Genomic DNA, 10965 nt, shown 5'->3' on the forward strand with positions numbered 1-10965 from the left:
ACGAACTGCTTGCAGTAGACGCTGATGCACTCAGCATTTTGGAAAGAACGCTGTTTATTTCTCATGTGAACACACTTCCTGAAAGTGGCTGAGCGGCGAATCGACTGCCCTGCCCATGTTTTATGCCGCTGCTTGTTGCCACACTCTCAGGCTGGGCTGAACAACTCAAAGTTCACGTGGGACGAATAGGCAAATATTCGAGTTGCCCTGTGAACGTGCCCCGTGTCCCGTGTTGCGAAGGACAGGAGACCAGACTCGGTCAGGTCGCCAAAAACTGTCCCGGAAAGGATCATGTCAGGCTGGCTGCACATTGTTTGTGACCCGTGCAGATTCTCAGCGTGTCGCTCTTATTAGTTACAGCCAAAGCTGCAAATTCGGTTTTCTCTAATGCTGGGTAACCAGAATTAGTTTAACTACCTGCTGGAAGACATGTGACCGGCACGGCCAAATCTGCCCCCTGAGTCATGACATAATTGTTTACAATGGTGAGAATCCCTTTGCATTTTGTTTATTAAAGACAGGGGTGGAAGTGTGGAGCAAAAGTGATAATGTCTTTTCTTGGGTATAGGAATAAAGACATTCAGTGAGTTCTTCGACTCCGTTTACCTGTTTTGATATCTTTGCCAATCAATGTTCTGTTGATATCAATCTTAAAAATGTGGATTGAGCAAGCATTCACAGCTTTTTGAGGGAGATTTTCACATTTTTGCCATCCAGTTTGCGTACTGCAAGTGTTCTTCTTCATTTCCCCTGCGTAATGGACTTGCTCCAGATTTAAGGTTGTGTCCAGGTGTACACATGCTCTAGATTTCCCACCAGAGCAAATAGTTTCCCTTCTCAATATCTGTTCTGGCCAATGCTTTCAACATCTTTAACACATCAATTAAATCACCCTGCAGTCTTCTAAACTCAGGGTAAAACAAGCAAAGTTTTGAAAAGCAAATTGGAAATCCAAAGGAAATCTAACAGAAAATGTCATAAATACTCAACAGGTCAGGCAGCATCTATGGAGAAAGAGTTGGAGGGTGGAATTTTTTGTTGATGGTATGGGTCTTGTCAATAGATTGGCACGCCATTGAATTGTGGATCCTGCATCTTCTGAGGAAGAGCCTTTGTACCTTCTGCCAGTCGGACAGTTCCACAAATATCAACGGGCCCTGCTCTGTATTTAGATCACTGGAATGAATATTCTGCCCACCAGTCACTGCTAGTCCATCAGAGCAGCTCTTGCACTTAGTAGTGTCCTGGAGCTTATGGCTGCCAGCAGAGGAGTAATCCTGGTATCTAGGGATCCAGAAGCAAGGTCAGTGACATGTAATGGGGTAGGTGGGGGCCACGAGGTGTGCAACTGATGGGGGCAGAGACAATGGCAGGGGGTTGTCTATCAGTGGGCATGCCTCCACTATATATCTATGCCTTTGGTCACGCAATGATTATCTTTAAATTGAGACATCCTCCTCCCTGCCCACCACCCACTCCACAAATAAGCAGTTCAGATTCTGACAAATGTTTCTGACTCAAAACGTTAACTTGCCTTTCTCTCTACAGGACTGTCCGACATTCTGAGTTTCTCCAGAAGTTTTGATTTGGCATTTTTTTGGCGCCTGGTTTAAACCCAGCTGCAATGAGTAGAAGCATTTCAATGGTCCTTAAGTGGGGAGAATGGGCAAAAAGAAGGTAGGGACAGATTAGTGAAAGGATGGAAGATTAAATGACAAAAGAGCAGTTTCAAGGGAGTGGTAATGGACCAGTGAAGAAGGGAATAATGTGTCCATAGGAGTTGTGAATAACAGAATGATGAACACCTGCCACCCAAAAGCCTAAAAAAAGAGAAAATTGAGAGTTTAAACAATAGGGAATCAATATTGGAGCACACGTTGTGTTCTAATATTATTGAACTCAATATTGAATCCAGAAAGCTGTAAAGTGCCTATTTGAATGTCAATGTGCCATTCCCAAGGTTTAAATTGAAATTTCTTGGAATGCTGCAGGAGACAGAGGATAGAAGTGTTGGAGTGTAACAAAGAAGAGAATTTAAAGGACTAGCAACTGGATATTTAGGATTATGTTGTGATCAGTAATCACCCAATCCGTGTTCACTTTCCCAACACACAGTAGACTACATTGTGAGGACCAAGTACAATTAATTATTGACATGCATGTAAATCACTATTTCACTTGGAAGTGGCAGTTGGATCCTTCAGTATTAGAAAAGAAAAGGTGTTTTATCTCTTGCACTTGCGTGGAAAAATGCCCTGGAAAGATAATGCATCTTGTAGATAGTACACAGTGCTGCTACTGAGTGTCAGTAAGGGGGGAGTGGATGTGGTTCTGGTCAAGTGGGCAAATTTGTCTTGGATGGTGTCAAGCTTTTTGAGTGTTGTTGGAGCTGCTTCCATTTAGGCAAGTAGGGAGTATTCCATCACACTCTTGACTTTTCTTAGAATTAGAGTCCCTACAATTTGGAAACAGGCCCTTCAGCCCAACAAGTCCACATTGACCCTCCAAAGAGTATCCCACCCAAACCCATACCTCATTACTCTACATTTACCCCTGATTAATGCACCTAACCTACATATCCTGAACACTATGGTCAATTTAGCATGGCCAATTCACCTAACCTGCACATCTTTGGATTGTGGGAGGAAACCGGAGCACCTGGAGGAAACCTATGCAGACACGGGGAAAATGTACAAACTCCACACAGACAGTCGACCGAGGCTGGAATTGACCCCAAGTCCCTGGTTCTGTGAGGCAGCAGTGCTAACCACTGAGCCACCGTGCTCCCCTGTGCTTTGTAAATGGTGGACAAGCTTTGAGGAGTCAGGAGGTGAAGCACTTACTGTAGTATTTCTGGTCTCTGACCTAGTCTTGTAGGCACTGTGTTTATATGGCTAGTCCAATTGAGCTTCTGGTCAATGGTAACTCCCAGGATGTTGATAGTTGGGAATTCAATGATGATAACGCCGTTGAATGTCAAGAGATGGTGGTCAGATTGTTTTTTTTTGTAAATATATTTATTAGCAAATTTTTTTAACTTTACAAACATATAAAATTATTGAAAAAATACAATCAATAACAAATATCAATATAATAAAAAGAAAAAAACACAAATTACAATACAACTACTGTCTACTAACTATTAGCCTAATCTATAATACAAAACAAACCCTAACACTGTGCAAAGCAACACCAAAAAAAAAGAAAAGCAAAAAAAAAACCAAAAAAACCCCACAAAATACAAAACAACTATGCTCGGCGCAAAGCTCCCAAACAAAGGAATGGGAGCATTGTGTATATATACCCGTATTAACTCAGGAGACCCCCTCCAGGGCCCAGGACTTGACAAATCTAACCATCCTGGTCAAACAAATGTCCTAGTTAAGATAGCAGACAAATCTATATCCAAATAACTCAAGTAGGGCTGTCATGTCTTATAAAAATGGTCTGTTGTGTGGTGCAAGGGAATGTGCTCCATCATTAATTTCTGCCATCCCAGCAAGCCCGGCAGGTTCTCAGACACCCAATTCATCAGAATATTCTTCCATGCACAGTTTGCAAGAATATTAAATAGTTTCCCCCATGCCTGTCTGAAGATGGTAAATTCAATAGGCCTAAGAGGAGAGATATCGGGTCCACTTTGACTTCAGTCCTCAATACCCTCCCTATCTCTCCTGCCACAGCGCTCCAATAAATACAGAGCCTATGGCATGTCCAGAAGCAATAGGTAAGAGCACCTACACTTATTTTACATTTGGGGCACAGTGAAGATGCCCCTTTTTTAAACTTCGCCAGATGGTCTGGTGCCAGATGAGCCCTGTGTAGCACTTTTAACTGCGTAGCGCATGTCCTATTACAGATTGAGATCTTTCGAGTATTCTCCCATATGTTCTCCCATGTTTCAGAAGAGATCTCCACTCCTAGCTCTTGCTCACAGATCTCACATAACCAGTTAATATCCTGCCAGGCCCTGCCACCCAGCAGGCAATAGAGGGCACTAACCGAAAGGGTGCTTGTAGAATGTAGCAACAACCTCTCTGTATCGGGCTTAGTGAGAAGCATAGTCGTCTTCTGGATGAAATCCCTAACCTGAAAAAAATGGAAAAGATCTCTGCTGGGTAACCCGTATTTGCAGCTCAGTTGCTCAAAAGACATCATAACCTCCCCCTCAAACAAGTCTCCTAAACTAGAAACTCCTCTCACTGTCCATAGTTTGAACCCTGAGTCCATCATCCCTGGTCAGAACCCTGGCATGCCAACTATAGGTGTAAGTGGCGAAGTCTTGGTAAACAAAAAGAGAAAATGCTGGAAAATCTCAGCAGGTCTGGCAGCATCTGTAAGGAGAGAAAAGAGCTGACGTTTCGAGTCTAACTGACCCTTTGTCAAAGCTTTGACAAAGGGACAGTTAGACTCGAAACATCAGCTGAGATTTTCCAGCATTTTCTCTTTTGGTTTCAGATTCCAGCATCCGCAGTAATTTGCTTTTATCCTGGATAAACAACCCTCAATCTGACGCACTGCTCTCCATGCCTTGACTATACTAATGACAATGGGTTCTGGCAGTGGTCCATAATTGTCCTCATCTTATCCATGAACAACAGGTTAATAAGAGGGCACTTTGCTTGGGAGGCCTCAATATCCAGACATATTGAGTTTGGATTGTTACCTACCTAATTGCAGGTAAAGGAACCAAACCACCCCATAAGCTTCTGCAGCGTTGACCTGGGAAAGACTTTTGGAGAGCATACGCATGGGATAAAGCAAACGAGGAAGAACATGCATCTCAATGAGAGATATTCGCCCCAGCCATGAAATTGGAAGAGGCTCCCATCTCTGGAGATCTCGCCTAATATTGTCGAGCGAGTGAGCAAAGTTAGACTGAAATAACAGATCAAGCTTGGGGGTAATAAAAATGCTTAGGTATCAGAACCCTACCAGTGACCACTGAAAAGGGAACTTAGGGTCACCTTCAACTTCTGGCACATCCTTAAGGTTCCCCAAAGGCATAGCCTCCGATTTTGCAAAGTTAATCTTATATCCTTAAATAGCCCCAAATGAATTGATACATTGTATCAAATGGGGTATGGAGGTCATCAGGTTCGAGAAAAAGAGAAGGACATCATCCGCATACAGTGTAAGCTTATGTGCCCTGGATCCCACTTCCGGAGCGGTTATGTGGATGTTCTGACGAATGGCCTCTCCCAGCGGCTCTATCACTAACGTAAACAACAACGGTGAGAGGGAGCAGCCTTGCCGACTACCCCGATCAATCCTTAAATTCCCAGACTTCACCCCGTTGGTGATGACAGTGGCTAGAGGGTGGTGATAGAAAACCTCCAGCCACCTAGCTAAGATTCCACCCAACCCAAACTGTTTTAAGACATAAAAAAGATACGGCCATTCCACCCGGTCAAATGCTTTCTCTGCATCTAAGGAAATCACCAACCCCTGAATCGATCGTTGCTGACAAACTTGAACCTCTAATATTATTAGAGGACCTATGGCCCCTTATAAAGCCTGTCTGGTCCTCTTTAATAATAGGGGGCAACACTCTTTCCAATCTCAGTGCCAGGATCTTGGACAGAATCTTGAAATCTGAATTTAGTAGAGAGGTAGGCCTGTATGAGGCACAAACTTCAGGAACCTTCCTCTTCTTAAGAATTAAGGAAATATTAGCTTCTCTCAAAGATGGTGCTAGGCATTCATGCATATAGTAGTGATTGTACATCTCCAATATTGGACCTCACAGAATCCCTGTAAACTCCTCATCAAACTCACCCGGAAGACCATCAGGGCCAGGTGCTCTCCCACTCTGAAGTTGCCTAGCTGCCTCCTGTATTCCCTGAAAGGTCGAGGGAGCATTAAGGAGAAAGGCCTGTTTCAAGGTTACCACTGGGAGGTCAAGATTCTTAAAAAAGGTCTCCATTTTAGCCCTCTTATCCTCGCAACCTTCGACCGATACAATTCAGAGTAAAAGCTCCGAAGAGCCTCATTAATCTTTTTAGCAACGTATGTAAGGACCCCGGCGCTGTCTCTGATTGCAGTAATGGATTGGGGAGCACACTTTTTCCTAGTCAGGTACGCTAAATACTTCGCTGGCCTATCCCCATATTCGAACAGCCTTTGTCTAGCAAAAGCAAGTTCTTTGTTTGCGTTTTGTGTCAGTATTGAATTCAAGACAGCCCGGAGGACCGCGATCCGCTGTAGCTTAGTCACTGAAGGCCGCGCAAAATGTGCCGCCTTGGCAGCTTTCAGCCATGTCTCAAATAGACACTGCTGTTCCTCCTTCTATTGTTTCCGGCTAGTCGAATAGGAAATAGCTAATTCCCTAGCAAATTCCCCACCAAATCACTGAATGTCTGAATGGAACTCATCTTGACATTTTTGACAACCATCAATTTGAAATTGGAGTATTCCTCACAGATCTTTTAGGCCACACTCTCTTCATAATTTGGTACAAAAGTGGAATATTTTGATATTAGTACCAAATTTATAAATGGTTGTAGCAAAGGCCTTAGCAGTCTCCCATAGCATAGGCGGACTACTAGCCATGCCTGAGTTGATAGTCAAGAATTCCTGAAACTCCTTCAAAAAGTGTTCTACTAATTTGGAATCCTTAAGGAGAAAAGGGTCCAAATGCCAGTGCCGCAAACCTAGCCCTTCAATCTTGGCCTTCAAATATATTGCCACGTGATCAGAGATAGCTATATTCCCAATTTTACAAACCGTAATCAAATCCAGAAGGGCTGAGGGAGCCAGAAAGAGGTCAATCCTCGTGTGGCATTTATGTGGGTTTGAAAAAAAAGGTGAAGTCCCTGCTGTTAGGGTGAAGACATCTCCAAATATTCACCAGCCCCCATCTCCTTACACAAGTCAGCAACCTGCTTGGCCTGTGAAGAAATAGTTGGGGGCCCACAAGGCATCCTGTCCACTGTCGGATCCAAAAGACAATTAAAATCCCCCCTATAATAATGTGCCGTGTTCCAAAAGCACTCAACTTAGAGAGAGCACTAATCAAAAGTTTGAAGGGATGCAATAGAGGGCAGTAGATATTTAAAATGCTGTATTCCTCCCCATGTATCAGGGCTTTAATTATCATAAACCTTCCCTGCTCATCTTTCACCTGCTCTAATAATGCGAACGGAAGATTTTTCTGGATAAGTACCACCACCACTCCCCTACTTTTAGCACTAAAGGATGAAAAGAATACCCAGTCATAACCCCCTGTTGTAATTTCAGGTATTCACCATCATCAAGATGGGTTTCCTGCAACAAAACAATGTCAACCCTTTCCCTCTTAAGGCTAGAAAGCACTTTTTTTTCCTTTTTACAGGCGAATGACTTCCCTTAATGTTCCAGGTGCACCATTTAATAAGACACTTAGCCATATCCCCTTTCAGAGACCCTTGAATCCCTTGGTAGTAGAACCCTGCTTACAATGTACTGAGCATAAGTAAATAAAGACTCATAGAATCGAAAAACTATATGTACAAAAACTACTCCATCATAACTATAAACAACTATTACTACCAAAAAACTACAAAGAAAACCAACTATAAAAACTTTAATGGAAGACTCTTCCCCCTGCCAATAGGGGCCACTCACCCTACCCATGCCCTCCTTCACAGCTCCTTCAAACCCAGACTGTGCCCCAGCCTTAGGCAAGAAAAAAATCAACAGAAAAAAGACAAAGTCAGGATGAGCACTCCACCCATCCCTGGCTTCATGTCACCCTACTTATGACTAATAGAGAAACTGAACAAACAAAAAAAAGGGGAGAGACAACAAAGAACATCCACAAAATTTCCCATCAGAAAATCCAGTTATTAAAAAAAAGCAACAACTTATTCCAAGGTCTTTTCCCCCTTTCCAAAAAGGAAATTATAAGGGAGAAAGAAAGGAATTTTAAAAAAGGGAGGGAAAGATAGAAAAGAGAACATAACATTAACCGTATTCTTCAGGCCAATCTGTCTATTTTAAAATGTCCGCAAAGTTTTTAGCTGAGTCAGATGTATAAACGGAGTCCTCATGGCTGAAGCAAAGTACTGCGAGGTATCTCATGGCGTACTGGATGCCCAGGTTCCTCAGCCTCTTTTTAACTTCATCGAAGGACTTCCTCTTTCGAATTACAGCTGCAGAGAAATCCTAGAAAAACATAATTTTTGACAGCAGTGCCTGCGGATCTTTTCCCAGGGATCTGGAAGTTGCTATGACTTTTTGCTTGTCCTTATATGAATGGAAGTGCACTAGGACCGAGCGGGGGAACTGCACTGGCCCTGACCTGTGCACTGTAACTGGATAAGCCCTTTCAACCTGCAGCCTGCTGGATTCCATGTGAAGGCCCAAAATCTTTGGTAGCCAGCTTTCAAAGAAGCTGACTGGCTGCTCACCTTCCTCACCTTCAGGGAGCCCGACAGTTTGGAGATTTATCCTCTGACCTTGATTTTCGAGGTCGTCGATATGGTTTCGTAAGGCCCACACCTCTCACTCCAGCACCTGGATCTGACTGGATGAGGACTCCATCGTAACTTCCGAGGCCTTAGTTCGACCCTCCACCTCCCCCAGTTTCTCCCCGAGGCCTTGGATCTCCTGCTCATGCTTCTGCAGCATGGATGCGATAGGTTGGACCTGGGCACGAATCTCCCCACGGATCTCCTCAATCGCAGCCCCAACTTTCAAGGTAAGTTTCTCCATCGCCACAGCCAATTCCTGTGAGACTGTCAGGTCCCCGGGGGATTCAGGAGAGGTTGCTGCTGCTGCAGTCTCTGGTGTGGTAGGTGCTGCAGGGGAGTGTCCTCCCTGCTGCTGTTTGCTCACTCCTTTTCCCTTTGGCATCCTTCCCACTCCCAAATATTAACAAATATGTGTTCTGTAAGGTTGTAAACTAATAATTCCACCATATAAGTTGGTCAGGGATGGCAAAACATTCCAGTATGCCTTGGCTGTTAGGCAGAGGTGTCCACAGCAGTTCTACAGAATCGCCGTCAGCTTGCCGAGTCCTAGATTGTTTCTTATTGGTGATGGTGTAAACACCTGGCTACTAAAACACAAATACATTGCTCACTTGGCCAAATAGCAAGGGATGCTGGGTACATTGGCCAAGTGAAACTCTGAAATCATAAAATCCACACAGCAGACACAGTGCAAACACAACAGCCTGGTGCTAATTACATTAGCATAATATAAAAGGCAACAGTTATCCTGGACAGATGCCCCCAACAACTTATTAACTCAATGATGGAAAGCTCAGACAGAAAGGCCCCGGATCATGCTACACAAATAAACTGACAGTAGCGTGCTATCTAAAGGATTGACTCTGTCTTTCAAATTCTTAAGTGGCCTTGATTGGCCAGAACTATAGAAAGTTCCAGAAAACCATCTAGAAGGTATGATAAACAAGAATTCATCTGCAAATCTCTCTCAGAACTGCTCTTTGACTCAAGGCCTTCCGAGAACATCAACATGGCAAGAGGCAGAGATCACCTAAAAATCCAAAGAGAGAGAGAAAGCAGCTTCACAGACCCAGAGACAGAGCCACAGCAAGAGCCACAATGTAAATTTACAAGAGACTCAGGAAGTATTGTAACTTTAAGGGGCCAAATAGGTTTAAGGATAGTATGTTTAGTAGTAAAGATTATTGTAATTTTATTCCTAATAAAGTGCAAATGTTTTGCTTTGATACCATTTTGTGTTCATATTGATTTGACAGCTTTGGTAGTGTGGGACTCCTGGGCAAATTCATTTCTAACATTCTGGTCAGAGTTGTCTGCAACTTGATTAAAGATGAACAGGACATAGAACATAGAACATAGAACATAGAACAATACAGCACAGAACAGGCCCTTCGGCCCACGATGTTGTGCCGAACTTCTATCCTAGATTAAGCACCCATCCATGTACCTATCCAAATGCCGCTTAAAGGTCGCCAATGAATCTGACTCTACCACTCCCACGGGCAGCGCATTCCATGCCCCCACCACTCTCTGGGTAAAGAACCCACCCCTGACATCTCCCCTATACCTTCCACCCTTCACCTTAAATTTATGTCCCCTTGTAACACTCTGTTGTACCCGGGGAAAAAGTTTCTGACTGTCTACTCTATCTATTCCGCTGATCATCTTATAAACCTCTATCAAGTCACCCCTCATCCTTCGCCGTTCCAACGAGAAAAGGCCGAGAACTCTCAACCTATCCTCGTACGACCTACTCTCCATTCCAGGCAACATCCTGGTAAATCTTCTCTGCACCCTCTCCAAAGCTTCCACATCTTTCCTAAAGTGAGGCGACCAGAACTGCACACAGTACTCCAAATGTGGCCTAACCAAAGTCCTGTACAGCTGCAACATCACCTCACGACTCTTGAATTCAATCCCTCTGCTAATGAACGATAATACTCCATAGGCCTTCTTACAAACTCTATCCACCTGAGTGGCAACCTTCAAAGATCTATGTACATAGACCCCAAGATCCCTCTGTTCCTCCACCTGACCAAGAACCCTACCATTAACCCTGTATTCCGCATTCTTATTTGTTCTTCCAAAATGGACAACCTCACACTTGGCAGGGTTGAACTCCATCTGCCACTCCTCAGCCCAGCTCTGCATCCTATCTAAGTCCCTCTGCAGCCGACAACAGCCCTCCTCACTGTCCACAACTCCACCTATCTTTGTATCATCTGCAAATTTACTGACCCACCCTTCGACTCCCTCCTCTAAGTCATTAATAAAAATTACAAACAGCAGAGGACCCAGAACTGATCCCTGCGGAACTCCACTTGTAACTGGACTCCATGCTGAATATTTACCATCTACCACCACTCTCTGACTTCTACCGGTTAGCCAGTTTTCTATCCAATTGGCCAAATTTCCCTCTATCCCATGCCTCCTGACTTTCCGCATAAGCCTACCATGGGGAACCTTATCAAATGCCTTACTAAAATCCATGTACACTACATCCACTGCTCTA

The sequence above is a fragment of the Chiloscyllium punctatum genome, chromosome 20, assembly GCF_047496795.1.
Source record: "Chiloscyllium punctatum isolate Juve2018m chromosome 20, sChiPun1.3, whole genome shotgun sequence".
In the NCBI taxonomy this organism is placed as follows: Eukaryota; Metazoa; Chordata; class Chondrichthyes; order Orectolobiformes; family Hemiscylliidae; genus Chiloscyllium; species Chiloscyllium punctatum.